General features: G+C 42.6%; 1 protein-coding gene across 1 annotated transcript in view; it reads left to right on the forward strand.

Annotated features, from left to right (window-relative positions):
* Nucleotides 1-26,203, forward strand: part of MAPRE2 (microtubule associated protein RP/EB family member 2) — a 106,984-nt gene that overhangs the window by 6,360 nt on the left and 74,421 nt on the right. Inside the window, exon 2 of the mRNA XM_014936972.1 lies at nucleotides 9,937-9,998. The gene's annotated coding sequence lies outside the window, so the exon portion shown is untranslated. The remainder of the gene's footprint in view (nucleotides 1-9,936; nucleotides 9,999-26,203) is intronic.

Here is a 26,203-nt window from a genome sequence, read left to right on the forward strand (position 1 = left end):
GACTGTTCTGTGTAGGATTGCTCTGCTGGCAGGTTTATGAAAGAGGGAAACAAAACCACAACAAACAAAAAAAACCCCAGCACCAAAGCTGCTAGAGTTTTGCTTCCCAACCTAACATAACAACCTTGTCTTCTAGATGTGAAAAATTGGCCAGTATAGAAGTTTAGTCAACTGTAAGGGATGAAGTGTGCATGTAAATGGCCAATCAATCCATAGTATCCATTTCTCCAGTTAAGTGGTCTCTTTTCTTGCTTAGTTTGGACAAACATAAGACATAAGTGTCTGGAAAAGGCAGTGAGAGAAGTATCTACACTTAAATTGTGTATACTACTGAAATTAGTTTAGTGCTCCTCCAAAGCAGTACTTGCAGGCAGTGTGCGGAAGGAAAAACTTTCCAGAGCAGAATGTTGTGGAAGTTTAAATTCAATCTGATACTGTAGAATAACTTGGAAACGTCTCAATTAGCTTTTTTTAATGAGCAGAAGTGATGCATGTGCTTTCAAGTTAGTGGACTGGTCCACTGTTTTCTGTGGCTCCTATCTGCAGAACTATATAAAGAAAAAATAATTCCTGTGAGCTTTGTACTGCAGCCTCTTGGAAGAAATACTGCAGATGTAAAACACAACCCAGAAACCTTTGATTGGGTAGACTTCAAATACAAACTATCCTTTCAAAACAAAGCAACTTTAACTTGAGGGTTTGAAGTTTGACAGCCAACCTTTTGAACCCCCTCCCATATGACTTGCTTTAATTGTGTAGTACCATGGAGTACCTAAATGAGATAACAAGCTGTCACTCTTATCTCACAGACTGGAATGTTTTCCTTCAACTTGAAGTTCACAAGCTGTGATCAGGTGGCAATGATATTGTAACTGAAGGAATAAAAGGTATTTATGCAGCTTTCAAATACAGTCCTGCTCTGAAGAACTGCTCAATGACACTCTTTGTTTCCCTTAATATAAAGTAGAGACCCATTTCTAGTTTCCAGCTCTATAAACACTCAAGATCCAAAAAGCTCAGTTGGCTCTGTGCTCCTTTTTTGTCCAATACACAGATGTTGCCATTTTAGCTCTATTAACCACTTGTATGGGGTCATTACCACAATGCGAGTGCCCTAAACCTTCAGTGCATTTTAGCTTTCCCATTTTGCAGGCAGGATGCGAGATTGCCCCCAGTTTCTGATAGACCTTTTACATCTACAGGCTTCTGATCCTTACTGAGACTATAGGTAGCTATTATATTTCAGTCTTGGTGATCAAAGCTACTTGTCACTTGGGTAGCGTAAGCAAATCACTGTTTTGAAACATCAGTAAATACCAAATAGCATTTCTCTGCCTATCAACATACCCACATCCCATTACCTGTGCCAAACACAGCAATTGTTGGCTGCTACATACAGAGTAGTGTGAAGTGATGGTGTGCCATTCCTCCACCTTGTAGGTGAGGATGGTTGAAGGCCTGACTCAAAACATGAGAAACTGAGGGAGATCTGCCCCTCAGTAGCTTGGAGAAGGGTTAAAACATGCTCCTTGGAGTTTCATGATCACCTGGCTGTGATAATGTCATTGGGACCACCTGACCACTTTTCTCCACTGATTAGGTAATATAGAAGGTTAACATAGTCCTTTCAGCAGAGATTGGCACCCAGGGTTGACTGTTGTACTGTGGATTGTGGAAGAGTGACTCTTATATACCACCAGTGAAAACTGGATGGTTGGGATTGATTAGGTGAAAATGAGAAAGGAAAACACTCAAACTTTTTTAGCTTTTGGTTTATGACTCAGAGCACATGGCGTGATCTGTGCACTACAAGTGGGGTGATGCTACTCCCTTCAATGTATCTCCAGTTGTCATGTAAGCACCTTATCTAATCAGAGGTTCACAGGACATTTCCACAAACTATGCCCTTCCAGCCTTCACAGGTTCGTACATCCGTAATTGACTGCAAGTGATCCATTCTGCTTGCGTAAGAGATGAGTCCAAGATCTCTATCTGTTTCACCAATGCTGTAAAGAGCAAAACTTCTTTAGATTTATATGTTGGGTATTATGTATTATAGATTTAGATTCTTAAGGACTGAAATAAAAATCAAGATACGAGACTTCAGCTAGTTTTTACCATTACCACAGACACTGGAATCTATCTTTACATCCTTGAGTGAATCCCATTTTCCCATTTAGGAACTTGGTGTAGAGAAAGACATGCCAGAACTCTTAAAAGGGGCTGAGATGGCAGTCCAGTGCAATAACTAGGGCTCTCTTGCCTGCGTAAGGCAAACAGGCAACAAGCAGCCTGCAGTTATGATACTTTTACACAGAATCATTGGATGATACAGGCTGAAAGAGATCATCTTGTCCAACTACTGTTCAATGCCATCCCAAACAGCTTGGGTTGCTCAGGAGCTTGTTGATTTCTGAGTGTCTCAGACTTCCCAGCCTCACTGGACCCAATGTTCAACCACCCTCAAGATGAAAACATTTTTTCCTAATGTAATCAGGATTTGCCCTGTTGAAACTTGCCTGTTACCTCTTGAAAAACCAATGTGTGCTTTCGGGAAGATCCTGGCTCCACCTTCTCTGCACCCTCCCCTTAGGTAGCTGTGGGCTGCTGTGGTACATCTCCCCACACCCTAAGCCTTCTCTACTTCAGGCTGGACAAACCCAACTCAGCCTCTCCTGCACCATGTGCTCCAGCTCCTTCATCATCTTGGTATAGTAGACTGGGCTCCAGAATGTCTGTCACTGGTTTGTGGCTCCCCAGTACACAGGGACTTTCGCAAGCACTGAATACGGGGGAATAATTACTGCCTTGGATCTGCAAACCCAGCCCGGAGTAGGGCTGTCCTTCCCTACTGCAAGGGGATCCTGGTGTGTATTTTCCAACTTGTTGCCCACTAAGATCCCCAGATATTTATTTTTTTTTCCTCTCTGCCAGTGGGCTTCAGCTAGCTGGCACCAAGCAAGGTCATTCCCTCCCAGGGACAAGTATTTGCATAGTTCCTTGCCAGGCCTGTCCTTGTCTCTTTCCTGGCCTGAAATAGGCACTGGTAGTGAATGTTGCACTGCTTTAGAGATTATTTTTACTTTTTAAAGAAAGCTACTGAATTCTGTAACTTAGCAGAGATCACCAATGGATAAGCCAGGCAACTTGCAGGCATGGCTGTGTGCTCATAGCAGAGCAGTGTGTTGGTAGGAGCACTTATCCCCCTCTGTGGGCACCTAACTGATTTTTTTTTTTTGCTGAGTATTCTCTGATATGCTTAATTTTATTCACTCACCGTAAAGAGATCTGAACAACTAATCCTACAAAACAGAGGGACATTCAGCCCATCTAATCCCTCACTGAGCTACCTGCATTTTTCTCAGGCATACCTAGAAATGTGAAAATTACATTGAAAGTTGCCACTTAAATTTAGGTTATGTCTTGAGTTGAAACACCTGTCTTTTAAAGCTCTTAAACCAACTTGTTCTTAATATTTTGCTGGTCCCAAAGCTGGCATGCTTTAGATCCCTGAAGCAGTTCTGAGAGTCCCTCAGTTTGCTGCAGCTGCCTATATAACAATTCCATGGAAGTTACCTTTGGGCTCTTCCTACCATGCTCGTTCAGCAGGCTTGTTTTCAAAGAATGTCAGCCTGGGTAATTCAACATATGATTATGCCATCAGGACTCATGTTAACCTTCAGGTTTTGCTGTCTTAAAAGAACTTCAGAAAATATGTCTCAGGTCAAAACACAGACACAGGTTTTTGGATTTTAACATCCGATTGTATACCTTAATGCTTTTTCCTTGAACGTTCTTTGTAATTAGAAGTTGCTGATTAGCTTATAAAAATTCAGCCACAAAGTGAAGCCTATAGCTGGCTACAGGAAATGATAAATGTGATGGAAACTTATGATGGGTTAACCTCGACTGAAGTAATTGCTGCTGGCTGGTCTTCATGTCTCTTGCGCCTTTCATATTGAAGAGGGAAAAGCTGACATGCTCTCCCATAGCTCTGGGTACCCAACAGTCTCCAGTATTTGAAGAGGAGCTCGTGTCTGCTTTTAAAGTTTGATGTTCCAGCCCACTCAGTGGAGTTGTTCCCTGTACCCATTTCTGGTCAGCAACGCCAGCCAGTGTGTTCCTGCCCTCCCAGTTCTGCCAACCCAGCTGTTGACAGAGCCATGCTGTGTACTGAAACAGGGAACCGCCCCAGATTTATTTTTTTAATATCTGCAATAAAAGGCAAGGTTGAAATTAGATCCATTTTTGCATCTGCTTCAGAGTGGATTGGATTCAGGGTCATTCCAGAAAAACTGAGGGGCAGCCCAGAGGTATAAATAAGGAGTGAACAGTTAAGACTGGAATGCCTTAAGGCAATATTATTGCCAAATTCTTCATAATATGAAACCTTAGTCAGTGCTGGCTTTTCCTGCTTCACTATAAAACACATGCATCACTGCAGCATAACTTTATGTTTATAGAGGAAAGTATTAAAAAGAAATGCGTTAAGTGATTCTAGTGAATGAAACAAAGCAGACGCATGATCAGCTCTAGTTTTTCTTAAACCAAGTGCATTCTGTAAGATGGTATAATGCCCACCAGAAAAACAGGTCAAAATGCATAACACGTACAGAAGTGCACCAGTAGTAAACTGCAGTCAGCTGTGCAAACCACAGAGAGATGCCAAAAAAAAATTGGTGATTGTGTTGGATGCAAAACCCAACAAATGAAGGCACAGTAGCACAGGTTTTGAGTTAGTGTCACAGAAATTGAAATACGGACATCAGTGACTCTGAACTAAAATTTAAACAAAAGCATGCCTCAAATAATGGAAAGAAGATTGTTCTCTCAAAAAAGGAGCAAAGAGAGAAAGTTTTCTTTTGGTTGAAATGGAGCTAAGTGCAATGTGGCAGCCTGCTGCTAAATACAAAGAATGACAAATAGACATTCTCATCTGTTTGTCCTATTAGGTCTGCCACCTACTGCTTGATATACTGGTTTGGCATTGCTTGTTATGCCAAAAAAAGTGTGCCAAATCTGTCACACTAACTAAAATCACAGGAACTGAGCTCTGTTACACCCTTTTCAAGTTGGAAGATAATTGTTGCATCTCGAAGTTACTGGGCAGGAAGGCAGGGAAGGTGCTCGTTAGCAGGACAAGGGCAGATAGGCTGCTGCACAAAGGCAGGTGTGACACCGCAGTCGGCTGGAGCTTTGAACCTGGCATTGTGTCCCAAAGCACTTGCTTCTTGGAAACTCCAGTTTACAAAAAGTTGAGGTGGGATGGGAAAGGATGACAGAAATGGCAGAAGCTGATTTACTGCTCTACAGGGAGAAAAACCTAGTGGCTTCCCAAGCAGGGTTAGAAGAAGCCTTCCTTAGAAAGGATGCATGTTCTTTCCTACTAAATTGTTAAGTAGGACATGCCTGGATTTACTTTATATGTAAATGACCAAAAAAAAAAATATTGGTTGCTTTGTAAATGAGAGGGAGGGAACAGAGTTTTATAAGAAGTCTCTAGGACCTTCTTCATGCCAATAGATGACTTGAAATCAGCGCGCTGGCAGAGAAGCAGAAGCACGGGGACAAAGCTGGGTTTGAAATGGCAAGAGGAAAAGAGGTGGGAAGCTCCGTCGTGCGCGCGGTAGCAGCATCTTGTGTCTTCACTGCCTTCTTGTGAAGCACTCCAGGTCAAACTGGGGCATTTCTCACAGGTTTGGAGTTGGAGATAGTACTAAACTCAGCTCTATTTCTTGATTTCTTTGCTTTGAGCCTGTGTCTTTGTTCCTTCCATACACTGCTGCAGGGACTTACTCGGGAACAGTGAGACAGCGTAGGGCTGGGCTGGTAGTTAACAGTACATTGAGAAATCTGCCCAGCTGTGAAGTGTATGGGGGTTTCTGTTTTGGTTTTTGTGATTCATGCACAGCTCATAAAAACAGCAAATCCTTCCTTTGACATTGAAAGCCTTAATCTTCCAGTTCATCTTCTCAACAGGAAAGTTTCAAAGTAAATAGCGATATACACTGTTTTCAGATTTACACTCGGGGTTTGTCCATTTTTGTAATTTATCTAGCTATTCTCTACTCAGTAAATGCCTGGACAGCAGCCACAAGGGGTTTGCTTGAATTCTTTCAGTTGCTAAAAATAAGTTGGCTTTGAAGTTGTTTTCTATGACTGCTGAGGATATTTGAAGCAATAATAGGTGACTCTCAGCCTATGTTACAAATTGTTTTCGTGCAACATCACATTCCCAGCCCTTGATGGAGGGGCAGAGGGGAGGAATGAGAAGATCTGTGCAGTATGGTAGAAAGCATCCAGTCCACTGAGACACAGTAGCAGAAGACAGGGCTCTGTGCCCGCACAGGGCACACAGCTCCCTGTGATGAAGTTTTGAAAAATCTGTTCTCAAATGTACTAGAAGGCATTTGATTTAAATCACCTTAATAACATTTGGTCCTAACTTTTCCGCCTTGATCCTTCAAACTAGCAGCTGTGGGTACTACTTCTCATGGTATGACTTTATGATGTGCTTCTAGAAGCTGGTGTGTCTTGTTTTCTGCAGATTGCCTTTGCTTTATGGTCTTTTTTCACCTAGTTGCTTGGCTTTCAGCTTACTTTCTTACATCCTTCTTGCCCAATCCTTGTTTTGTTTGGGTTTTTTTCTTTTTTTAGTCAGTATTCATTCAGATTTAAATCAATGTTTTTCAGCATTTCAAGGGATATTGTCACAGAAGCTCCTTCTGTGTCAGTTTGTGTGAATGGGTTCAACAGGTAACTAAGTTTGTGGATGTAGCAATAGCTACCAGAAAAGAATGTCACAGGGAGGATAAGTATGCACTGAGAGGGAGCAGGTGAAAGCCTTGCAGGAGCAGAGAAACCCTGAGGAGCAGTGATCCACTGAACATCCCAAGATCCCATAAACTTCAGACAGCAAGAGTCTGCCAAACCCACCCAAGGCCACCACCAGCACACGCTAGGATCAGCAGCAGGTTGTGTAACTCAACTACATCTGAGAAAGTGACAAGCATAGGCTACAGAGCTGCAGCCTGGCAAAGCAAGGAACCCCCTGAGGGACTTTTTGAACACCTAACTGGAAACTAGTGGCCCACCACTCTGACCTCCCATGGCTGAGCTTGGCCTCCTGACTGTTGCTTCAGCAGGGTGACGCTAATAGTTGCAGGAGTGGTTGGTAGGAGCGGGATAACTGAATGCACTGTGTGAGTAGTGATTGGTTATCAGCAAAATCTGCCCAATTCTGTTAATAACACTTTCTAATAACTCCTGGCCCCATTTCCCCCCAGCACAGTCCTCATCAGGGGAACAAAGAGTATAATGCAGCAAACTTGCAGTTTGTGTAACTTTCAAACATTGAACAAATCATAGTTTCCTGTCTTAAAAAATCCATTTTTTCTTACCTGTTTCACTATGTGGGATTTTCTGAGATTCCTCTTTAATTTGTTGTTAAAGAAACATTCCTCTACATACCTACCCTGTTTTAAGGTCTTTGCCATTTTCCAAATCCTCTAGATCTTTATCCTCTTGCTTTTTACCCCTTGACCTTTTTCCGATGTTTACCAGTGTGGAAGGAGTAAGTTCTTTAGATGTCTTTGTAGGTATGTAATCTAAAATCAGTGCAGGTCCTTTTGGGGAGTTCTGAGGAACTGAATAGTGCTTGCTGGCTTATGTAGAGCGGTGATACGATGGCAGTGCTTGCAGCTGAGAGGAGTGCAAGGCCTGGCATGTAGTGGGAGGAAATGTGACATCCTTTCCTCCCCCTTGTTCTCATTGCACACTTTTACCCCTCCACCCTTCCAAAGAAGACTCCGGCTCCCCATCGTTACCTTCCTCACACCCACTAACTAGGACCTCTACTGCATTCCTTTGTCCACCTAAATTAAATTCCACCTTAATGATCTGGTGTTTCCTACCACTCCCATGCCTGGGTGCTGCTCCGGCATCTGAAGCCAGAAGTACAGGTTGAGGTGTTGGCATGGCTTACGGAGCAGGTGGAGACCTGGCAGCGCCACTGCACACAGCAACAACTGCTAATTATCTCATCTGGCCGTAGCCATCACACTGCTCCCTGTACCTCAGGTAAGTACCTGCATGCAGGCAAAATGTCAGGAGCTGTTGCAGAGATATACGTACAGATCAAACCAGAGGTACATCATCATCAGGTCTCAGGTTTTAGGAACCTCTGCTGTGAGGACTTCTGCTTTTTCTTTTTTAAGACTATGAATGAAATTCAATGTGGCGGTGTTAATCAAATCACTCTCAAGCCTAGGTCTGCTCACCAAAGACAATGAAATACTTATCTCTGTCTTCAATATGCCATAAATATCACTCTCTTCAGAAAGTGTAGTGTAGAAAATGTTCCGTGGGCAAATTAAGTCTCACATTTCTAAGGGAAATAGCTGTGTCTCTCCACTACTGATGCTTGTTAGAAGTCCTGGTCAACACCTTCTGATGCAAGATTACTATTTCTAACCATCGTCTTAAGAGTGTCCCATCCTTACAACTTACTGTTGTAGTGCTGTTAGAGCATGGCTTAGGTTCGGGGGGGAGTCTACTTGAGAAAAAGCCAGCATACCATGATGGATTTGCTGTTCCAGTGCCAATAGGATGCCTGAGGTTTGTCAGCTGTGCTGGAATCATTTTCCACATTAAACAAATGGAGGGGAAAAAAAGAGTACATTGAAAAGCAAAGCTTAAGAGGCTTGGAGAGATTCAAAGAAATGAAACAATAACATGTTTAATAGCAAATTCCCATTCTGGTTTGGCTTTAAGGTAGCTTCAGCCTTCCAGTCTGCTCAGGGCCTTCCTAAATTCTCTGCCAGGATGAGTCACAGCTCCTGGAGCTGGGATCCAGTCTTTTAGACAAGCCATCTTTAAACATCTGTTTACCTTTCCCAGATGATCATGGATTGGAATGAGAATTGTTTTGTTTTCCCCGCTCTTAAAACAGGGTTTATGATGAATATAAATTAACCTGTGAGACCTTCTTGCATCCCTTAGTCCTGATTCAATCCAAGCCCCACTTTGGTGTAGTTTCATGCTGTTATGCAGAGATAGATGCCTTTGGAATACTCCTCCCTGCTGGGCTGTCTCAACTAGTTGACTAGGAATGCAAAACAAGCAATAACGAGAGCCCTGGTCTGACTGTAAACCATTATTTACCTGCTAGGAATGATGTTTCCTGCTGACTGAGAGGGCGAATTAAGAAACTTAGCCACGTAACCCTAGCATGTAATTCGTGGTACAAATTGAAACCCATATATAGCCACTCCTGCTTATGTTTCTGGAGCCTGTGATGCAGCACTTGAGAGAATGGACATGAGGACAAATCTGGCAATTGTAGGCAATCACACCTAGGCAGACAGAAAGGAACAGGCCTTAATGGGGAGGCTACAAGTGGGCAGCATCATGACTTCATTGCCGAGTAAGAAACTTCAGAGAATTGCTAGCGTTTTTGTGCTGTATTGGCAAAGGCATAGGTTTTCCTGGGCACTAGTTCATGTGTTTCTCAATAGTAGATTATTTTTTTTTCCTCTGCAAAGCTGTTTGGGGAAGTGCAGCAAGGCCCCAGTTGCATGACACAACGGTCATAACTGATTGCCCGCGCTCCGAAGAAGCCTGGTCAGATGAAGAAACAGCAATGTGCCTGGCAATTATGAATAAACTCTGAATGTAGCACTGCATAAGGGACCTCATAGATTTGCTACTATATCAGGGGGACATCTGATTGTTGTGCAGATGTGTTAGACACTGAACCATTGTGAATGCAGCTGAATTAGAGTATTGTAATGAAGGACTTTTCCTCTTTCATTTTTAGCATACAGCTATTGCGTCACCACCCAACCAATACAGACAAAGACCATTCAGTGAGTCTTTTTTTTTTTTTTTCTCCCTGTTTGCTTGTTGAACTAAAGGTTTTTCATGTTTTCTTTCCAGTACCAAATTGCTGCAAGGAATAGTTCAAGTCGGCAACCAGGGAAAGTGCTTGGATGCTCAAAGTAAGTATGTGTGTTTGTGTTTGTGTGTGTTTGTTACAGTGCTAGAGACTGAGCAGGTACCCAAGAACTTGTTTGATGTCTGTAAGACAGTAGCAAGATAAGTTTGGTATCAACAATAAGTGATATTCCTTTACAACATCTTTGATTGTGTAATTAATACATTCGAGTCATCAGGAATTATTCATTCATGAAAGTAAACTGATGAAAGCTAAACTAGATGCCACAGACATTTTGGAAACAATTTGAGGTTTTGACTGGAGGAAGAAGGACATGCTGGCAGAAAGGAATGAGAGGGGAAAAAAAGGAAAACCAAAGGTGGAAAATGAATTCAACTTATTTCTCTCCTTCTGTTATATTCTTTTCTTTTGTTAAATATTAGCTCTTTGCATGTCATTAATTAGTGCTGCTTTCATAATGTTAAGTGGAAAAAGAGCAAACCACACGAAGCACCACTGTACAGGGTTAGTAATTCATTTCAGATAGAATTTCTAAGGTGCCGTCCCTATTCTAATCCCTGACTATGGGCGTTCAAATCTCATCCCGCCCGAGATAGATGTTAATTTAAATTGTCCGCCCCCCAGCGTGGCATCTGTGAAATCTGTGCAGGGAGTCACCTGGGTGAGTGGGGAGATGAATGGAGGGAGGAGACAGGAGGCCCACAAGGTGGCAATGTTTAGAAAGCCTTGGGAGAGGATGCGCCTGGAACAGATCTGGGCTTCCTGCGGTTGCCATCGCTTGCTCCCTTGCATCCTTGCTGCTGCATCTCTGCTATTAAACAGGAAATCTTCACTGTTGCCAAAATGGAGCCTAGGATACCCGGTAATAAACCTCCTGTTTGAACAGATTCACTGCTGACGGCGCTCACCCTACCGTGCTGGGTACCGTACGTGCCTTTTCCCTTGGCAAGGAATGGGCTGCAGCATCAGTGGTTTGCAATACAGTGTGGGGCTGCTTTATTCAGAGCTAGTGCTGAAAACATGCGTCCCACTGAAATGATGCTAGGACTGTGTAATGAAGAACTTTCGTTTTAAAAGGTACTATTGTATTTCTGCTAATGCTTGAAAAGCTGCTGCAGTGTATAAAGGCTAACTTCGGATTTAAGAGTTACCACAGTCTGTGTTGATACTTCGTGCTTTGTGGTTAAAAGTAAAAATGTCTGAGCTATTTGAAAGACTTGTGAAACTAGGGATTTGCTCCAAGTTATTTAATGGCCTGAAAAAAATGCTTAAATAAGTTTGCAGAAAGATTTCTCTGGATACGTGATAGACATGAGAAATTATTGAGGGTAAGTTCTGTGGGAAATATAAGAACTGCCTGTGTTCACTGGCACAGAGGCAGGTAAGGAGAAGAGACTGGTGCTGGGAGAGAGACAGTTAAAAGAGGAGCCACAGAGTTCCAAATCATCAAGCTGTGAGAGAAGAGTTACTTTTACAGCAATCAGGAGATACACTGGGCTGAAGTGCACCTGGAGATTTTCAGGAGAAGAACAAATCTATAATTTAGGGCTGGAAGAGGCTTGTATGCCTCAAGGATGAAGCAATAGCTCTAGACTATAAGAGGCATCTTGAAAGCAAGAATGAGGAAAATGTAAAATGTCCTCCCCCTGTGGACGCACTCCTTCCCGTGAAGGTGTTGCAGATGGAAGTGCTGCAGGGCAATGTCCTCTGCTGAGCCACGGTGGGTTTCATCGACTACTTTCTACTCTGTGCAAGAGTAGTACTGCTGCTTAAAGTCACTGTGGCTATACTGGTGTTGTCACAAGTACTTTGAAACAACAGGAAATCTAAAGAAAACTGTGAGCACTGAGATAGTGGGCAGCCACAAACTGGACGTTTATAAAAGCAGGCTGCATCCTACCTGTCTAATAGAGACTTATCTGACATGTGCAGATTTCCTGCAATGAGTAACCCTCTCTGTGAAGCAACAGACAGCTCTCCAGAGTATTCCCCGTGGATCACTGCTTACTGTGTAGCCTTTCCTCTCCAAATCCCTTAGTCCTTATGGCCTATTATATGTCAAAATAAAGATCTAGCTATCAGCCTTCTAATACCAGAGATTCATTATATTGCTAGAGAATTAGTTGAGCTATTACAATGGCAAAAGCCAAATCCATGTAACATGCTATTGTGTACTAGTCTCCACTCAGGAAACCTTCTGGTCTGGTTTCAGTGCCTTTGAGCCTGACAAATGGCCATACTTTTTTTGTGGCATTAAGTTATGTGGACAATAACATGAGGAATGGATGTTGGAACATCTAAGGAATTTCACACCTTTTACACTGGGCTTTTGGCAGTTAAAATTCCTTGCTTGATGTATTGTCACTAAAACATTTATGATATACACTGATGTTAGAAAGCCATTATATTGTTATATTTCAATAATTTTGAGATAAAGGGAAAACAAATATTTATAAGAAAAGTATATACATATATATAAGGTATGCTTGTATGAGGAACTACTAATTCATGAGGTGTTCAGGGGAGACCTGAACAAAAGGACCCACACGAGCTATTATTTTCCTTGCACAGAAACAAATGTTCTCTGGTCATTCATGCAGAAGTTGCATATAATTACTTCAAGCAGGCAGACTAAAGAAGCATTTCCTCTCTCTTCTTTGTCCCTACCTCCCAGCACCAGCACTAGTGCAGAATAAAATGCTACTTTTAGCTAAGAACACTGTTTCCAACTCGGTTCCCCACTAGTCCTTTCCCCAAACTGGTCCTCTTAATGTCCACCAAAAAAGACATGTCTTTCTCAAGGGCCGCTTGTACCTTCAGACCTTTTTAAGACGTATGAAATCAGTGAATTTCTGGGCTGAGCACACTGCTTTGAAAACATTTTGTTTCTGTGGAAACACTGCAAGGTCCCCCAAAATGTAGTGGAGGATGTCTGTTTAGGAGTCAGTCCTGCATAGGACACAGCTGCTTTATAGCTGGTTTTGATCCAACATGAGAAAACTGGAGACCTAAATCCTGAACCTAAGAGAGCAAAGTTAAGTGAAGTGGAATGTTTGTTTATGGCTGTGCACTCACCAGCCCCGTTCCCTTTTTAACTTAGGAACTGGGTAGCTTTGATAGCCTTTTATGGTGCTGTCTGAATATATTCTGAACTTTGGGGTGATATTTATTTTTTCAGTGCCCAATACTAGAAATTATCCCACAGGAGCTCAGCAAAGCGGCTGACTCATCAGGAACGTAACTTTGCTTTTCAAAAAGATAACGTGTGGTTTTGTTCAGAGTTAATAATGAGATCCTTTCCAACGCAGAAGCTGTCAACAGCGCTGACATACATTCACAGTTACAAAAACACATAGCCTTGTGGTTGGGGTTTTTATTAAATAGAAACCTCATTTTCTACTGTAATGAGGAAAAGACACTGTTTTCATTCCACTAGTACCTTTTGTGCTCAAAATGTTACAGAAACCTTTTTTCATTTTATACACAATACAATTGTTCAGAGGCTACAAAATGTTGCTACTTGTGCCATGAGTGTTGAAGCTGTGACAATATACAATAATATACAGAAAGAATGATACCCTTATTTCTAGTTGTCTTTTGTTGCCTTCTGCATTTTGCCTATCAATGGTGCTTCATTTAAGTTAGAGAATGTTTTTTAAAGGATGATTATAGTAATGACTTGAGTTATGCTTCAGCAGCAAAAAAAGTTTGGTTTTTTTTTATGGACCTTAAAAGATATTAATCCTTGTCAGCTATGTCAAGTACTAGTAGTACATCAAGATGCTATAAAAATAACTGTGTCATTTTTCAAAGCAGTTTCTAGATTTTATTTTCAAAATAGTTTCTAGATTTTCCTAAATGTGCCCATTTAGGAAATGGGCACAAACTTGAACATAAAAAGTTCCATCTAAACATGCGGAGGAACTTCTTCACTTTGAGGGTGGCAGAGCCCTGGAACAGGCTGCCCAGGGAGGTGGTGGAGTCTCCATCTCTGGAGACATTCAAAACCCCCTGGGACACATTCCTGTGCAACCTGCTCTAGGTGGAGCTGCTTTGGCAGGGGGGTTGGACTAATGATCTCCAGAGGTCTCTTCCAACCCCATGTGATTCTGTGATATTATAAATATAATCTTGCAAATGTGAGCGGGACCTACCGTGGTTCTGCACAGTGATCCCAAGCTTGCTGCCAGGCTGGATCTGTTAGGAAGGTAGAGGATCTTTTTCTAGGAGCCTGTATCTCATTAGTCTGTTCGCAATACTGGCTGCGACTGTGCTCACTTGCTGATCACTTCAATGTCCAGAAGGTGCTAGCAGTAAAGTCAGTAAGTAGCTCTGTAGCTCTAGAATTCATCCAGAGAAAGAAAGGTGAAGGCAGGAGGGATGGAGAAAGGAAGGCAGTTGGAGGAGTGTAAAAGGAGGATGGAAAGAGAAGGCTGAGCTGGCGCAAGTGGTGACTGCCCACAGTGGTGACTCCCAAGTGCTGCTGAGGAATGGGACAAAGACCTGAGCTGGAACCAAAATGCTGTTACAGATGAGGGGTGGGAGGGCTCAGAGTGCCATGGCTGTGTTCCCTCCTATACCTTCTTTTCTATAAACTACACACATCCCTGTTTTGTGGTGTTGTCAGTGCTGCATAGCTTACCTGGCCTCCCCTCCAATGCTGCTGATAAAGCAGGTACTTCAGGCACTGGGATGCTGAGCTGCAATGCTCAGGGCCTCCAGCAGCAGAGTGAAGTCCAGGGGGTGGACAAACCCACCCTGCCTGCCAGGAGCCCAAGAGTAAAAGAAAGGCTTGAAAGAGCTAATTCAAATATTGCACTTCATTTTAAAGATGGCTTGGGGGGGGGGGTGGGGGGGTGAGAGGGGGCAAGGTGTGATTGTTGCTGGCTGTTTTGTTTCTTGGGGTGTTGGGTTTTGTGGTGGTTTTTTTTTTTCTTAATACAAGTATTAGCATTTTTTCAATATTTCTCTGCAATCACTGGGGCTGGAAACTTTGGTTTTCATTAGCTGACTGCTGGGATTCTTGTATAATTAAGTTGCTCCGTGATCTGCATCTTCCAGAAGATGAGCCTGTACACTGAGTCACGGGGAAGCCCGAGTGGCTGGCAGGGCACAGCACGCTGCTGAGCAACACGTGGAAGCAACACGGGTTTAATTTCTTAAATTGTCCTTACAGAAACAATGCTGCTTGGAATAATAGCCTCTTCAGCCTTCCTAGAGACTTGTTTAGCCTTGGGTAGAATGTGGGGGAAGGCCACTGTTGTGTGCTCCACTGCTGTGTTACAGTACAAAGTGGCAAAATTAGAGGTTTTGGGTGTCTTGGGACCTAGTAATTTGTTGTCCTTGATACATTTCCGCTGTTGTTAACTCAGGGCTTGCACTCAAGCCCAAATGTTGTAATCATCTGTATGTTCTCAAAGGTTTGCCCCTACCTGAGCTTGCAGCAGGCACAGAAGCAGGCGGGTGGTGGGAGGCACAAGGGATGGCAGCTGGCCCAAGCCTTAAGAGCCTCAGCTGGAGATCTGCCACCAAAGCGTGCACAGCCACCAGACCCCTGAAAAATCCTCTCTGAGGGACTAGATGGCCCAGGTAGATGTCCTGGTAGCCATTCAGCGTGGGGAACGCCAGTGTTCCTTCTCTATGAATACCCCTTCCTCCTAGAAGGAAGCTGGCAGTGACCCCACATTCAGGTTTATGCAGTGGCTTCCATTAGAGCTTCATCCTCTTACACGAGGCCTGGATTTGGCTCACCGCTAATGACCTGAGCATGGGATAAACACCTTCTGAACGGCACTATAGGAAACACCCTTGCATTTTATTACACATTTTAAAATAAGTGGTTCTCGCCTTCTGTCTCTGTATGAAAGAACAACACTAACTGCACTCAAGATTTTTTCAGATTTGGTGTGATTTCCTAGCTGGGATCTTTTTTGTCTAATGTAAGAGGCTTCATGTAATCACTCTTTTAAATCTACAGCTTATGTTTGACAAGTGGGTCATTGGTTAATGGAAGCAAGTAAATCCAGCTGTTTATCTTTCCAGTAAGACCATGCACTTTCTGCATGCTCTTGTCTGCTCAGAATGGAGGTGTGTAAGTTTTTAACGGCCCTCCCTCTATTTTAGAGTAGGGGTGTGAGCTTTACATCAGATTCCATCTGCCCCCTACATTTAAAGAAAATAGAAGTCACAGTAGTACTTCAGCTGGTATCATATTTGATCCATGAATTTATGGCAGCAGTTGTGGTACTGTTAATTTAATTACAAGATGTGATTTTTAAGAAGTTGTTAATTTGACTTTATAGGGAAAATTTTGTGTTGTACATTGCTTGCAAGCTTTCTTGCTTCCTCGTTTCTCCTCCTCAAGCCCCAGTATTTGAGTGTGTTGCAGTTAGCAGATGCACCTTCCACTGAAGTAGGCCATCAGTAGCTTTCTCCCGACTAACTTTGCCTCTTAACAACCAGGCAAGGGCATTCTTTGGCTAATTTGAAATTTCAGGATTTCAGAAAGTGCTTGCTAAGCTTTCTGTAGGGCGCTAGTATCTAAATAAAGCAGTTGCAGCACCGGGTTAATAAAGGGCTCAAAGCATTCATGGGAACTTGGTCTACTGTGTCAAGTTCCAGAAGACCTGTTAGGGAATGCCTGTCAGTGAGAGAAGCTTCCCGACACAGTTTGCAAATCTTTTTCTGTTTTTTCCTTTTTTAATTCATAGTGCTAATGTAAGTGGAACATGTTTTTAAGCTGTCTGTGAAAATTATTTTTCCTCTTCATTTGAAAGCTATTTTATGAATAGACTTTGGATAAACACTAAGATGATAATGCACATTGACTGTTGCCATTGGAAAAAGTCTGTTTTCCATTAATAAATGGGGAAACTAAAACTTCATGATTAGTAATGCTATTGTGTAAAGTAGCAATGAGGTTGCGTTTAGAAGAACAGTTTCTTGCTCTCAAATGCCCTACTATTTGCAGATAACTATTACTTACAAGTGTGTTAAAGGTCTAAATACTTAATATCAACTTAAAAAGCACGTGTGTAAGAAATTATCAGAAAGTAAAGCACAGAGTTCCTCAGATGTTTACGTTTGGCCCATAAGGAGCCTGAAATAAGTGCAAGTAAGTCTATTTGAATGGTAAGACAAACCTGTGTTAAATTCTGTGTGTGTGTACTATGTGTATTTATTCGAGTGCAAAGAGGAACACTCCTCGATTTCTCTGTGAGCTGGTGACCACAAGCAGATCTTTGCAACCTAGTTTTTCAGAGGTGCCCCAGGGGTTTCAGCTCTTCAGTGTGTCAGTGGTGGCAATGTGTCACAGGAGGTGTGTGAATCCTGGGTGTTATGCAGCGCTTAGACACAGGTGTCACTTCTTGGGATGGCTTCGTGTGAATGCGCATGCAGCTTAGCAGGCAAGCACTGCAGCACATTCCTCTCAGCCTGGACGAAATGAGGCATAATTAGTTAATGACAGTATGTTTGCTGGACAATAGGTATGCCGGGGACTTTGTCTGAGGGAAGGAAACCAATTTGATCCAGGTTCTCCGCAGGTGGCTGATGAAGGAAAATGGAAATTGCCCAAGGATTATGCCTGACAAAGGAAGGGTGGAAAAGAATGGGAGAAAGAACAATGGGGGAACCTCAGGTGTGGAAGATATGCCACCATAAAAGGGAGGAGCTCATCTAATTGTGGCAATGGAGAGAAGGGATAGGATTTGCGTAGCTGCAGAGCTGCATGCAGTGCACGGAGCAGGAAACAAAGCATGGAGGAAAGGATGGGGACCCACCATAGTGGTGGCTTGAGGGTGAGGCAGGGAAAGCTTGCACGGACTTGTGAAAGTGATTGTTTTGAGGAAGCTGGTCATAACAGCAGGGACTGCTTCTGTACTGGTAAAATGCAGAAAGCTGACAGAAATTAGGGTTTTTTTGTACAATGGTGCAAATGTCCCAGATAAAAAACAGTTACCAAGAGAAGAAGGACAGGTGGCATAAAAACAAAAAAGCACACCACTTTGTGTCATTTTTTGGTATCTGCTGATTTGATGGGCACATGAGACACATTTGCTTTGTAAAAGGATGATTTGTAGTACGCTGCAAGGACATGAGGAAACCATTTGTAGAGTATTTTTCTGCACGGCGCTGGATTCTTGGGCCAGGGTTTGCAATCACAGAAACACTCACACACACCACTGAATGACTTGGCAGTGGGATTTTGATCCCGGTCAGGCATGAATACGCTCTGTATTCCTTTCACATTAGCTAGAATATGTAATAATGTTTATGTTGGCTTTTTGCTGGCTGTGGGAGGACAGACATTTAATGAACAGTTTCCTGGGCCAAAGTAACCCCTTCACATCTTGGTTTGTAATGATCCAGCCCTTTCTATCAGCTGGTTAAAATATTTTTGTTTCAGTAACAGGTACTCAAAAACCTCAATCATCTTCTGGCACCGTGACTGTTTTGTGCCAGCCTTCTCCCTTCCTCTTCAGCATCCATGAGTGTCTTGGACAGTTTGGTAAATGTCGACAAATGTAGTGTTCCTTGTGATGGGTTATAAATGCTGCATAAGCTTCACGTGTTCGGGATCTACAACGGTGATACTGGACAAGGTGCAACACTGAAAGCTGAACAGATCTTAGCCAATAATTATTCCAAAGCATTTAAACTTTTCCTTATGTTATGTGCAGATATTGGATAGTCAAGTGGGGCCTTAAATTATTTGGATAACATGCAAATCAAATGACTATCAGCTTAGCAACTCTTGTTGTACAATACTAACAGAGAATAAGCCAAGGGCTGTTTTTAAATATTCTTGAATTCTTAGTCTGCAGTATCAATGCCAAGTCAAGTTTTCAGCAGAGTAATCAAGCAAGTAATATTGAAAGTCATCACTGACCAATGAGGTATCGCTTTAGTGTGGGATACAACCATACCAGATTTTTACATCGGAAACCTTATCAAATGGTGTTGCAAAACTTCTCGTTTGTCCTCTCCCATGCCCCAATGTTGCCTACATGAAATACATAATTAGAGTGTAGTGCCTTCAGAGTATATTGCTGATATTTTCAGTGTAGAATGTAAAAAGCAGTATCAGAGAGGTAGGTTTACTTGTTTGCATTTTTCCAGACACCTCTCTCTAGCCCCAAGAAAGCCAAAGATTCCTCAACAGCTGAAAACATAAAGAAATGATAGAATATTTTTTTCTTCTTCTATTCTCTTGTATTTCCAAGCCTTTCCAGGTACTTATAAATTATAACTTGTTTTGTTGGTATTATTTAGGATGTGGGTGTCTGAAGCTCTGACATTCTGACAGTCAGAAACTGTAGAGAGACTTGTGTGGAGACTTGAAAATCCCAAATCCTTCTCTTCCAGAACACGAATTTCACTTTCATTTAGTTAAGGTCATTCTCTGAAAAAGTCTAGGAATCCAGACTACCTGAACATTTTTAATGTTTTTGGATTGGCCCTTTGTAGTCCTTACATCTGAACTCTGACAAAACAAGCCTAGAAAAGTTAATACCTCGCTATAAATGGACGTGGTGGTGGTAAATCAGCTCCAGCCAGGTAATTCCATGGAAATACTTGTGAATGAGCCATGAGTCAGCCTCCTGCCTCAGTTCCTTTCAATTGGTATTAAAGGCAGAGAGAGGGACAGGAGTTGTTACTTCAAGCACTTATTGATCACAGGCTTCGTTTACAGATTTTTCAGAAGAAAGCAGCTCCCCAGTGTGGGCCTGAACCTCTGGGACAGCCCAGTGGGTATCACAGAACACAAACGTTAACGGACACTACAGAATTCAAAATTCGGGTTTGGTCTGGAGTTAATGAAAGTAAAAAATTTCTTCTCTTTGGGACCACCCTTCACTGAGTGTTTCCTGCTCTCACTGGGGCTTTTTGTGATGTAGGGCATGTTGAATATTCAGTGTGACCTTCTTACGTTTTATGTAAGGAATCCTTTGATGTATGCTTGAGAGTGTTTCTTTCTAAATATGATTTTTTTTTTTCTTTAAAACAGCTGGATTTAGCAAAATCCTGAAAGGGTTGGATTTAATAAATGTCTGCTAAACCTATTTATTAATTTTAATCTAGCCATTAATATTGAAAGTATAAAATTAGTCTTAAAATATATCTTCTATTCAAGGGTTTCTGAAATCCTGTTTCTGTGAACAAAAAAAAAACCCCTGGTTTTGTAGACAATGTTTGAATCTTGAAATAATCCTCTGATTTCCATTTGATTTATACAGTAACTATAAAAGGTAGCTGCTGCCTTTTTAAAGAAAAATACCCCCAGGCTGTGGCTCTTCAAGACCCCTCTCTTTAGTGAGGAATTCATACGCTCATGGTCAGATTGCATTTGTAGCTTATTAGGCTACATTTTCAAGAATGCTTAGCTGACAAAGACACCAAGTCGTTTTTTTTAGGCTTCCTCACAGGCATAGAACACTTCTTGAAATATGAAATGTGACCTCTGAAATATAAATATGTCCGTGTATTTAAAAATAGACTTGAATTACCTCATAGGGATGTGGTCCATGCACATTGTGTAACTGGGACAGCCCTCTCTTTCTTTCTCTTTATCTGTCTCTCTCCAGGGAAGGCAAATAATCAAGACTTTGCTTAAAGTGGCAACACTATAATCCCCAAGGGTGGGAAGCTCATTCTTTATCTACAGGATGTCTGGAGTGATAAGTAGCTGTTTTATTAAAACTCATGCAGTGTTTCTTTGTCCTGACAAAATTATCATTTGCTGTTTGGTATGGTGAGTTTAAATGCAACGTGCCCTGAAACTTAAGGCATAGGATGATATAACGGGATGGAGGTGGGAGGATTTATTCAGAGCTGCGTAAACAAAGAAAGTCTATAAAGTTATAGTATTGAATTTTCACTTGAAGTGATTTTTGCGCCACAGTGGGAGCTTTCCTTTGGGGTGATCAGTGCAGTTGACAGCACAAGTGAAATGTGAGTTCTTCTGCATAACCCAGGTTAGCTTGAAACTTATCCTACATCACATCATATCTGATATATGCTCACTGTGTTAGTAACACTGCTGTTGCTGATTCCTTTATGGACGTTCCTGTGCAATACGTTATCATTACAGGTTAGAAGCGTGCACTAATTGAGGCTGGCGCAAGCCAGTGCTCTCTAATAGACCTGCAGTTATCTCATTTGTACTTCCCATAGATAATATGCAAATCTGGATCTCCTAAATCTTCTGTTCTTAATTTACTAAAAGAAACTTTTATTAATCATGCCTGCTGTCAGAAATGAGTCTGATGCAACCTAATTAAGTATGCTGTGTGGTTATATCCATGCTACTGAACCCCCCCCATGCTGGGAATAAAGTATGTCTATGCACCTTAATGAATTGGGGCTTCCTTGAACAAACAAGATGTGCCCAAGACTTAACAGAGTAACATTTTTTTAGCTCTTCCCAAACTTTCTTCCTGCTTTGCTTTATTAACTTATTTTCAAATCTGAACAGGTGTTGGCCAATTCCTTCAGAGAGAGCCTGTTTCTGCACAGGTTTCTGATAAACACGCACATTTGACTGCTAGAAATAACTTTGGTTTTGTTTTACAGTGTGTAAATCCGTTATTTTGCAGAATTCTTTTAATCTTCATCCTGATAAAGGAGGACTATGAGAATAGTTAAATTAGAAAAGCAAACTACATTGATCAAGACTGCTGCTTTGCAAAATCTGTTACTACCTTCAAACTGTTTGTTTGCCTGAATTTTGGTTTTCTCATTCTCTTTCCCGGTGGAAAAACTGCATTTGTGACAGGAGTTTTCATGAAACTCCTCTGAAAAGTGAAGTGTGTGGCCCAATATAATTACACTTGCATGGTGTTTGCTACAGTTTGAAGTCGTAGCTGAGGTGTATTCTGAGAGCAGCACCAGGAATATCACACTGATTCTGTTATGAACAGAGGTGCCAGATGAGGGATGCTCACTGGCCACTCTAGGGTTAAATTCATTTTTCTTGATCTCATCTCCTATTCCCCCCGCCCCCAAAGTTATCCAAGCAATGGGGAATTTCTGCAATTGTTAATTGTATTTATACTTTGGCTATGTCACACTCAAAGCTCCTTAAAACTGTTTGGTTTTTTTTTTTTTTAGATCTTCTGACAAATATATCAGGCAGAAATCTCTGCTGTGGTCATCACCTCTGTTTTCAGAGGCTGCACACTGGTTACTTCTTATCAGTGTTGAAATGCTCATAATTCATCTCCAAATTAGCTGCCTAGTATAATATTCTGGCTTGAGCATGCCTGAGGTCTTTCTAACACTTGATTTTGGGCTTTTAGGGGATTTCACGCTCGGGCATTATAAATTACACTGTATGGTCTTTTTCTGCAGTAAGTGGGGCCTAGGGCAAGTAAGGAGAGAGGAACTGAAAACGAAAGCTCTGAGGGAGGAAGGAACCAGATTTTGGAGAATGGTGCTTAGGCCTGCTGCAGTGCTCGCGGGTGCCTGCTCTGCCAAGTCCACCACAGCAGAAATGGAAGTACTGGGATGTGTGTGCTGGGGTGGGGTGGTGCCGTTTTCATCCTCAGCACACCTTGGGACTTGCTGCAATCTCTGGGGCAAGCATGGGATCACCTTGGATGGGAAATGGGGAACAGCAGGCTACAGTGGCATGAGAGTGGGTTACCCTCAGAGCATGTGACATCTCTGCCCTTGGAGATTTTCAAGGCTATGGCTATGATCGTTTCATCAAACATGACCTCATCTCGTGGTGGTTGTGGTCGTGCTCTGAGTGGGAGATTGGACTGAGCGACCTCCATAGCTCCCTTCCAGCCATTGCTTCTGTGGTTCTCAGTGCTTGAAGATCTGTTACACCAGGTTTTGTAATTCTACCCTTTGGCATTAATTGCTTTCCTGGCTCTTTGCTTTGCTTAGTCTGCACATCATTTTGGGGGGTATCAATACCACGATGACCTTATATTCTTCAAGCTGCTTTTCTTATCTGTATGCCTCCTGCATGCAAAACCTCTAAAGGCAGCACAGATGCCCAGGCACCTAATAACAGCAAGAGGTTCCTCTTTCTTGTTCCGTGTCGCTGGATCCGCATCTGAGACCTCTTTGCTCATGATGAAAGCGGGAAGAAGAGGCTGGTGGCTTCCTGCATGTAAAGAGTCATCTTTGTGGGCCGCACAGTGCACAGAAACAGAGCTGTAAGTGGAGGGAATGCCATGCATATGGAATCCATGCTGCTCCCCGTGCCCCCAAGGCCGTGCTAGATCAACCGAAGCAGCATGTGCTTTCTGAAAACCAGCTCCAAGCTTCTATTGCCAAGGCCTGGCTCAGCTTCTACAAAGGTAAGGTACCGTGTTAAGGCAGCGTGTGTCTTCTGACCTTGAATCCTAACACAGAGGCAAGAAGGGCTGCCGTGCTGTCCTCACCTGCACTTCTCTCCTGTAGCTTTGCCAGCACGTGTTTTAAACAGCTTTGGAGATTTCAATAAAGAAGCTTCTGTTCCTTGCCACCGGTTGAAGAAATAAAAATATTTTTACAAGTTAGGATAGCAGTCCAAGTTTTACTGCTTGCTGCCGAGCAGAGCAGGTAGGGTTATGTCTGGCCCTCGAAGACGAGCAGAGTGTTTTACTGCTTGCTGCCGAGCAGAGCAGGTAGGGTTATGTCTGGCCCTCGAAGACCTGCTGTAGATTATTTTTATATTCTGTCACCATGTAGCATTTCTGGCTTCTCCATGCTCTTGAGTCTTACTAAGACACTTACTGGCCCTTTTAGTAGAATGTATTTTGTTGCTTGTTTTGAAAAAGACTCAAAGGCAACTTTCTGTAGGGGTTTTGCTGTTGCCAGATGAATTGAACATTTTTCAATAAAGTATGTCAACTGCAAATGTCTGTAGGTTGGTTACTGAAAGTGAAATTTGAGTATATTTGAAAATCTAGCAGAAAGAATAAATAAAACCTCCTGTCCCAGTGTTCAGAGGACCATGGCAAATCAGCAGACAATAATTTGAGTTTTGTTTGATGGCTTTGTGTGTGTTAATGTGTACATCTGATTTAAATCCAAGTAGTTTCTCAGGAGTCCAAGTGCTGTGCAGTTGACGTTTAGTTATTGATGGTATTCACCTTACAAGCTCTCTGTGAATCCAGAGTCTGTATCATGAGCATGATAATGTAAACCAAGCTTTCAGTGAAGTGTCATTCCAGTCTGAAAGGTTAGATAAAGATTAGTTAACATTTTGTTAAATCACTGTTTGTGCAGAAAAATATCTGAGATATAAACGTGATCAAACTCATGCTTCAGAACTTTTGAGTTTTATTAATATATCAGCATGTGCCTCTAAGAAAAATGTTAGAAATACTCATTGTTTCCATTTGACCTGCCACCTTAAAACTCGTTTTAAAAGAGAGTTGGATTTGGGGGGGCTTTTTTTTTTTTTTTTTTTTTAAGATGTTGGTAGATCTGCCCAAGTCTTTTTTCTCCTTTTTGCATCTAACAGCCTTGAGGTCAGAGCTGTTTAGAGACTGTGCCCATGGTCACTCTTGCTGGTTTCTGTTTAGAGAAAACAATTTGTAAACAGTTGGACGGTTTGTTTTTCTAATGTGGTCGATGTGTGAGATTTGATCCACTGTTGGGACATGAGGGTAGGTTTTACCCTGTTGAAGCTCAGATCTGCTTCCAAGGATGACCAGCATTGCTCTGTGGTTAACGTCAAACTCCAAAGGATGCTATTTAGGCAAGGGGAGATATGCGGAAAATGCATAGGGAAATGCAGAGGGAAATGGACTTGGGGAGGGGGGTGAAAAAAAACCCCTTTGAAATGAAGAGGAGGAAGAGATGAGGGTTTGTGTGAATGGTGGTGCTAGCAGTGCCAGCAGTTCAGTGCTGCTACCTTGGCAGGTTGTTTTTTTTTTTTCCCCTTCTTGTTTCTGACCCAAGGAAGATTTTAAAGGATGGTGCCATCAAATGGTTTCTCTGTGTAAGGCTTTGTAAGGAGAAAGCTGGAAATGAGCAATGCAGCTTGGCAGGTGTTTTGCTGTGCTCCCCAGCAAAGCTGTAAGCAGGGATATAGAGCTTGGTAACTCGGACATCCTGGTGCTTGGGGGTGGGAGGGGAGGGTGGATGGAAATCCAGGCAGAGCGGCAGACACAGGAATGGGAAAAAAATAGCATTAATGAACTTAGATGTTATATGTTTTTGTATGGTTAGGAGTCCATGATTTTAGACATAGTGTATCCTTGTACCATTTAATATTTATGCACATTTTTGCTAGTAGACTGTCTACTGTATTAAACACAAAACCTGTTCTTGTGGACCTGGGGGACCAGGGCAAGCTTTGTGTGGTGGAGATGGCTGCAGTTACCCTGGGCACACCGAAATGGAGGGAAGATGTTCAGGAGAGCTGGGCGGTGTTTCCCTGTTTGTTTTTTACTGCTGCCATCTGGGCAGTGTAAGAGTGGTGTGATGGGGGGGCTTGTTTTGTGCTAATTGCCAAACCTGGAGCTCTGTGGTGTCAAGAAAAGGAGGGGGAGGTATTGGGAGGCAAGCAAGGGGGATGCTGAGGTACCAGGGTAAGGAGGGGAGGATGCAAGGCTGGTGTGGTGAGGCACTGGAAAAGGTTGCCCAGAGAAGCTGTGGCTGTCTCATCCCTGGAGGTGTTCAAGGCCAGGCTGGATGGGGCTTTGAGCAACCTGGTCTGGTGGGAGGTGTCCCTGCCCATGGCAGGGGGGTTGGAACTTGATGGTCTTTAAGGTCCCTTCCAACGCAAACCGTTCTATGATTCTTCTATGATTCTTCTATGATTCTTCTATGATTCTTCTATGATTCTTCTATGATTCTTCTATGATTCTTCTATGATTCTTCTATGATTCTTCTATGATTCTTCTATGATTCTTCTATGATTCTTCTATGATTCTTCTATGATTCTTCTATGATTCTTCTATGATTCTTCTATTGAAGCGCTAAGTGTTTAGAAGTACCATCTCAAGGACATTTATTATTGAACAGCTGAGGTGTTGGAGCCAAGGAGGGGGCTTCGAGGCACCGGGCGTGGAGGTCTGGGTTGTTCTCCTATAACCAGGGCGCGACGTCGTGGCTGCCGTTGTCAGAGGCGGGTAGAGGCACGGCGTGGGCTCCCCTCCCGGTTCCTGGAGGAAGGAAAGGGGGTGGGAGAAAGGACGCCCACGGACACGCGGGATAACGATGTAGGGAGGGGGGGCTTTGTCTGCCCCAACACCGTCCGTCCCCGCGTCTCTGTGTGTGTGTGTGTGTGTGTGTGTGTGT

Source organism: Calidris pugnax, unplaced genomic scaffold, assembly GCF_001431845.1.
Source record: "Calidris pugnax isolate Ruff unplaced genomic scaffold, ASM143184v1 scaffold51, whole genome shotgun sequence".
In the NCBI taxonomy this organism is placed as follows: Eukaryota; Metazoa; Chordata; class Aves; order Charadriiformes; family Scolopacidae; genus Calidris; species Calidris pugnax.